The following is a 6676-nucleotide window of genomic DNA, read 5'->3' on the forward strand; positions in this document are numbered from 1 at the left end:
TCCTGGTTCAACATGTATCTGGTGTCTACATGCTGAGTTGGATGGGTTTTTTTGTTTGTTTGTTTTTTTTTGTAGTTTCTTTCGAGGGTACCAGAGTTCCTCCCTCTATTCAATCCCTGTGAGGGAAATCTGGCTAAGGCATGGCTCTTTCTTTCCCTGTCCTCATCTACTGCCACAGTGGGGGTCCCCCAGACAGCTTTTTGCTGCGATGGTTCCTTCCAATAAACAACACCCTTGGGAAATGAGGCATAGAATCATCAATGCTGCTTAAACTTAAAGCACCAGAATGACTCCACACCATGGGAAATTTAAGTTTTATCCTCACTATGCCAGAGACTGGGGGTGAGGGTTGTCCCCTGGCACCTCGATCTCAATTCTGCTATCTCTTTCCTGTCTCCACCACCAGCATTGTCTTTTTGTTGATGCTTTTGTTCCATCACTCTTAACATTCAAGCAAAAGAAAATCACCACTTCCTAACAATCCAATGTTCTGTGCCCCACCACCCACCCAGAGGGAGGAAGGAATAGGTGCGCCTTTAAGAACACTGCATTTGCCCAAACCATGCCATCCTCCTCCACCACCTCAGATATTTCTCTTTATCAGTCAACTTGGGACAACAGGACATTTCATACATAACTCCCTTGAAGAGTTTAATAATATAACTGTCAAAATACAATAGTTTCTACAGCAAATAGGGTCTTATTCTTTAAATATTTGGAGCACAAAAATATCTCTTGATCAGTAACTCTCAGAAGCTTATTTAAATTATGTCATTAAATATGCAGAATCAATTGATTAGGTAATTATTTAACACATAATACAAGTTGTCAAGATTGTGTATGGACACAAACATAAAATTGTTATTTTTAGAATTCATGTCAAAAATTCTTCATTTCGATAGTAATTTTAGCTACAATTATTTGAGACGCACATTAATAAAAGGTAACTAGAAGTTGTTACAAACATGTGGAAGCATATTTTTACATGAAGTGTTTTAAAGTTAAAATTTCCAGAATAGATAATTTTTTAGTATGGCATTAAGAAGGCTTCTGGGTGAATAAACTTAAATAAAACAGGAAAAAATAAGCTCCTTCCCCAATACCTAACAAAACAAATAATAAAGAAATACAGCCAAAGAGTCATGTCATATGCATGTCATAAATTAAGGAGAGAAGAGATACAAAATGAAGACAGTATTCTCATGTGATATTTCAGAGCTCTTTTAACCAAAGCTTTCTGCGTAGTTTTAGTATAATTCCATATTTTGAGGGGCGGTGAGATATAATGGATTATATAATGATCGTTTATGAAATGTACGTCTTCAAAACTCCTCCAACTCGTACAAGCATTCCTGAAGACATATGGTATTTTAAAATGTTTAACTAATGCCCAATATGGAGAAAAAAATACTGAGTGTATAAGTAGTTACACAAGGATATCCACTGACAACTGGAGCCCCAAATACCGTAAAAGATCCTCAGGAATTGTGTTTGCCATTTTCCAGGGTTTTTCACTAAATAACAGCAGGGCAAGTATAAGAAATACACCCCAGCCAGAAGGTGACTGAGAGGAGTGAGTCTTGGTGTAGGATATTTAGTGGAATCTCAGAAGAAGAATCATAATCCAGCATACATCAAAGACTATAATTAACTCTTCAAGTACTCTTTTTTCTGTCCTCTCATCTTGAGGCTTTGAAAAAGTTAATGGATAGCAATATCCAGCCCTCAAACTATAGAACCAGAAAGAAGACTAAAGGAAAAAAAAACAAAACAAAAAAAACTTCGTGAATGGCTGACTAGAAAAATTCACCCAATCTTTCGGAATAAATAGAACGTCTGGGTAGTACAGTCTGTATCACACATAAGCAGTGTGAAAATAAATGACATGACAACCATATCATCATTCTTTTGAAAAATATGAGAAAAAGGAAAAGGAAAGAAAAGAAGAAATCAATATTGAATGAAAAATGTGGGTAAGGCAGATGAAAAATCCAGTTTGGGGGAAAAAAGGAAATAAAGCTAATCTTTATAAGTGAATTATATGTAAAGGTTAATTGTGTATAGAGGTAAATGACAATTGTAAAGCACAATTACATTTTTCAAAAGGAGCGCCAATGATAGATGAGAAAACAGAATAACGTGAAAGTGGAAATTACAAAATTAAAGATAAAAAAGAACAAAAAATTGAATCAGAATATTGAATCCAACTAAATCTAGAACTCAAGATTATACAATTGGAGAAAATTACGGTAGCAAAACAAAACATTAAGGTTATAAATTATGAAAAAGATAACATTACTAGCAACAAAAATTAGAAGCTGAGAGGCAGTGAGGCAGGAGCAAATGTAAACAACTATAACATCAATATTAACTGTTATAAGTTAACATTAATTTTGTGTACTTAATTTGTGCAAGGCACAAAGCTATTCATTTTCTCAATGAATTGTCTCATTTAATCCTAAAAACGATTGTATAATCATAGTGTCTTAATCCCATTTTATATTTGAGAAAATTAAGGAATGGGAATACTAACTAAATAGCCCAAATAAGTCAAAAAACGGATTCAAATCCGGTAATTCTGATGCAGAGCTTCCCGTTTTTCCCTCTGTTAAGCATAACAATGACCTCACTTCACATTATTATTGATGGTGTAATTTAACTCACTTTCCACTTTGCTCATTATTTTCTGTATGACTTACCTAAAAAAAGAGTATGTAAGTATTTTAATGACATCAATGAAGTTATTGCTCTATTAAAATGAAAGCAAAAACCTATGTCATTAATATAAAGGCAGGAGATGACTGGGGCTAAATGCTTTCTCAACTCAATCTTTCAGTCAGTAGTGACACTTTAAGATCCCAAAAGCCCTACTTGATTATGTCAGGGTAGGCAGTACAAAGCTGCTAAAGTGGAAATGAAATGCCTGCCAAAGTCAGTGACAGCCAGTTCGGGCCAGATCTAGTGTATATTTTTATAAAAATTAAGGATTTCAGGATAAATATGCTTAATATAATTCCATATTTTGACGGGGTAGGAATGGTGGATTATATAATGATCATTTGTGGAATGTGCTTTTCAAAACTAAATTGATACAGTGCATGATCCAAATTAAGTTTTCATCATCATCTAACTGATTCAGTCAGTATTTTCCATAAAACCTGGGGACTCCATCAATTAAGAGTTTTATAGGGTGATATGTGCTTGAATTTAGTTAACTGTACTTGTACTTTTTATTTTAAATGAGTAGATAGTTCTGTTTCATTGCAGTAGTGCACAAATATATGAATACATAATGTGTTCCCAAATTAAATTTTTCTTTTGAATAGAAATTTAGAAGAGTTCTGCAAAAATATAATTATCTTTTCAGCTCAACTGTCTTATCAATTTTTTAATAACTACAATGACCAGAAAATAGGAAAATGCTGAAAAACAAAATCATGGCTTGGAGAACATAATAGGATTTTTGTTAAGACAAACTAAGTGAAAGTGCCCTATCAACATTAAAGGAAATAAAATGTATTCATTTATAATAGAAACCTGTAGCAAAATTTCAAATAATAAAACTTAATGACACCTGTTTTTTTAATGTAGTAATTTTAATCTTTCATTTGCTTTTCATCCACATATCTATATGCATAATCATATTTACCAGTCTCTTAGGTCAAGGACGTTCATGGGCTTATCCTTAGCTGCCTCCCAGTATTTCGTGAGTGAGTACAGAGTTCCAAGTTTGAAGTTCAAAATGTTTGAGAGGTTTGAGACCAAAGAGAAAGGTGAATCTTGAAAGCGAAAAATATTTTCAAAGCTGCATCATAGTTGTATTAACACATAACTAAGGAACTGTTTGTTTGTGTGTGTTGTGTTTTGCATTTTGATTTTTTTGAGGTTGGGTATTTGTTTTTGAAAGACAGTGTGGTAAAAATAAAAAGGACTGGATAGGAGTTAGAAGATCTGCCTCAGTTCTATCCTCATTTATGAATTGCATAGGATTTGATTTCCTAGAAAATTTCAGGAGTTTCAAAGCATCAAGTAAAACATGTCAAGGAATGAATGTGCTTCTTAGACTGAAGAAACCTTTCTATATAATTATATTATTTAGTATTTGTGATTCTTATTTTATATGTAATATGAAAAATATTATAACTTAAAACAGCAACCTAGCTTAAAAATATACAAGTAGAAAATATAGTAAGAGCTTGAAAGAAACATCAAGATGCAAAATTTTAGTATTGACAAATTTTTTAAGTAAACAGAAACAATTTTAAAAACATGTTTCTATACTATTTGGTACTCCTTTTGTTGTTTTCATTCAATATATTGTCTCTGAACATGAGTGGTTAGTTTAAGAACATTTAATGCACTTTTGCAGGATTGGATTTTTGAAGACTAAATGACTTAAAGAACTGGAGTTTAAAAATGTAGTATAGACCCAGAATTTCAGCTTATTTATAGTTTCTAAAATAAAACACGACAATAACAACAAAAAATCATCTGTGTGATCAGTGTAACTAATGTAGGGCAAGCTCCTACAGATTGCAAACTCTCTCTAAGGTCTTTTTAGAGCACACATAGCTGATTTTGTGTCATTTTCGCTTTTCTATTGGTTCTACTGGGACTCAGATTCAAGCAATACCGAACTCTGTTGTCAACCTATGACCTTTCTGTGAAGAAGAAAAGATTGCGCTGTCCTCTCCTGAGTGTGAGACAATGTAAGGCTTGTCTGGGGAAACCTGCCACAGTGATACCCAATTGTCTGAAGGCTAATTGAAGATGATAGATAATTCTAAAAACAATGTGCAGAAATTTATAAGGAAAACATAAGCAACAAGTTTAACAATAAATCTTTTAAATTTCAAAGACATTGTAGTTGAAATATCACTAATGCCTACCATTATTTTCATCTCTATTGTTTATTTTCTATAAACAACAAGGATTTTTTTCTCTGCAGATCGGATTTTCTCTAGCTATTTTTTTTCAAGATCATGATAGCTGTATAATGATGACTTTACTACAAACAAAACTTTTGACATATTTCCCCACACTCTCCCAAGTTAAAATGTTTGGATTAGAGTTGTAATAGTTTTCTCTATAAACGGCATACAAATTGTTTCATTCTCACTTGAAAGGAAAGTATTACTTACTGTTAAAACTCTTTCTGGTATTAATATGAAAATTATTTCTCTAGGAATCTATATTTTAAAAGTTGGCTACAATTAAAAAATGTTTAAGGTATTTAAAAAAGGTATATTTTGCCAGTAAATACATTTTATTCATAAGCAATAAGTCATACCAGCATGGCCAATGGAGACAGTGTTGTCAAAGATCTCAGGAGAGCAGAACTTGCCACTTGTCCAAAGGGCCACGATTGGGGACGTAATTGACTCCACAACTATCCGGGATGAGGCTCTTCTTAGACATTTTGTTTTCAAATTCATCAGCATTAAACTCGGTAAAGCCCCACTTCTTGGAGATATGGATCTTTTGGCGGCCAGGGAACTTGAACTTCGCCCTGTGTAAAGCTTCAATCGCATGTTCCTTGTTGTGAAGCTTGGTGCGCATGGACACGATGACTTGGCCACGGTGGACTCAGGCAACCGTCCCGAGGCTTTCCAAAGGCACCTCGCATACCTGTCTGGAGCCTGTCAGCCCCAGGACAGGACCACATCTTGTTGATATGCATGACATGGAAGGGATGGTGTCGTGCAGGAGACCCTGCTCGCTGCGCCATTTTTCAGGCGAGCGGCCTGTGGGGTCTCTGCTCCCGCGCCCCACACAAGAACGCAGGATATGGTGAGGCCAAAAAGGAACACCCACGGAGCCATAGGTAGGGAAGTCATACCACTATGGTCTCACTGGAGGCTGGGCCCACTGGACGAGCGACCTGCCGTCCGCCTTTTCGCCGACCGACCGATGACTCTCCTCCACTCTATTCCTCTCCTCTCTTCCGCTCTCCTCGGCAGTCCTTGGCTCTCCTCTGTAGCCGCAGCAGTTATACCAGCGGCCAATCGGCTAACCAGCCACAGCAGAGCCAGCACCTTTCCATGTGAGGCCGAGAGCCTGTAAACTACTCTCTGGGGCTCTGTTCACACAGATGGAGCCTCACTCCAATGTGAAAGTCATCTTTGCCACAACTTTTCACCATGTACTACTTGTTGGCACAAATTTGGGCGGCCTCCACGGCTTCAGAGGAGGGCTGCTCTTATTCATCAATTACCGTGTGGCCACAGAGTGGGGACTTATCCACTTTTGCCTTCTTTTGACCCAGGGCAAAGATGCGGATCTTGGCATCAGGGACACCTCGGCAGGAGCGAGACTTTGGGTACAGCTTGTTCTTACAATACTGGTAACAGTGAGCCAGGCAGCAGCCCATGGCCACACCAGCCAGTAGGCCTGTGCATCAAAGAGAAAGACGCATGCTCCACCTGGACGCATGTGCCTTATATGCATTGCCCATCTACCCACATAGTAACCATAGAGTCCCGAGGAAGACGTAAAGATGCACTTTTACGACACCCCCATTATAGATGCTGCAACATTCCAGGCCTATGTGTGGGCTCAGCTTGGTGCAGGAACAGGGCGGAGCAGCTGCATAGATAATATATTCTCCCATGGGCTGCCAGGTAAGCAATTGGACCTACGAAAATGGCTCGAGAAACCATTTCCTTTTTGCTGTACA

General features: G+C 36.9%; 1 pseudogene; it reads right to left on the reverse strand.

The window, feature by feature from the left end:
• Positions 1-5325: 5325 nt before the first annotated feature.
• Positions 5326-6370, reverse strand: LOC109449574 (large ribosomal subunit protein uL16-like; annotated as a pseudogene).
• Positions 6371-6676: the final 306 nt, after the last annotated feature.

The sequence above is a fragment of the Rhinolophus sinicus genome, linkage group LG03, assembly GCF_036562045.2.
Source record: "Rhinolophus sinicus isolate RSC01 linkage group LG03, ASM3656204v1, whole genome shotgun sequence".
NCBI lineage: Eukaryota > Metazoa > Chordata > Mammalia > Chiroptera > Rhinolophidae > Rhinolophus > Rhinolophus sinicus.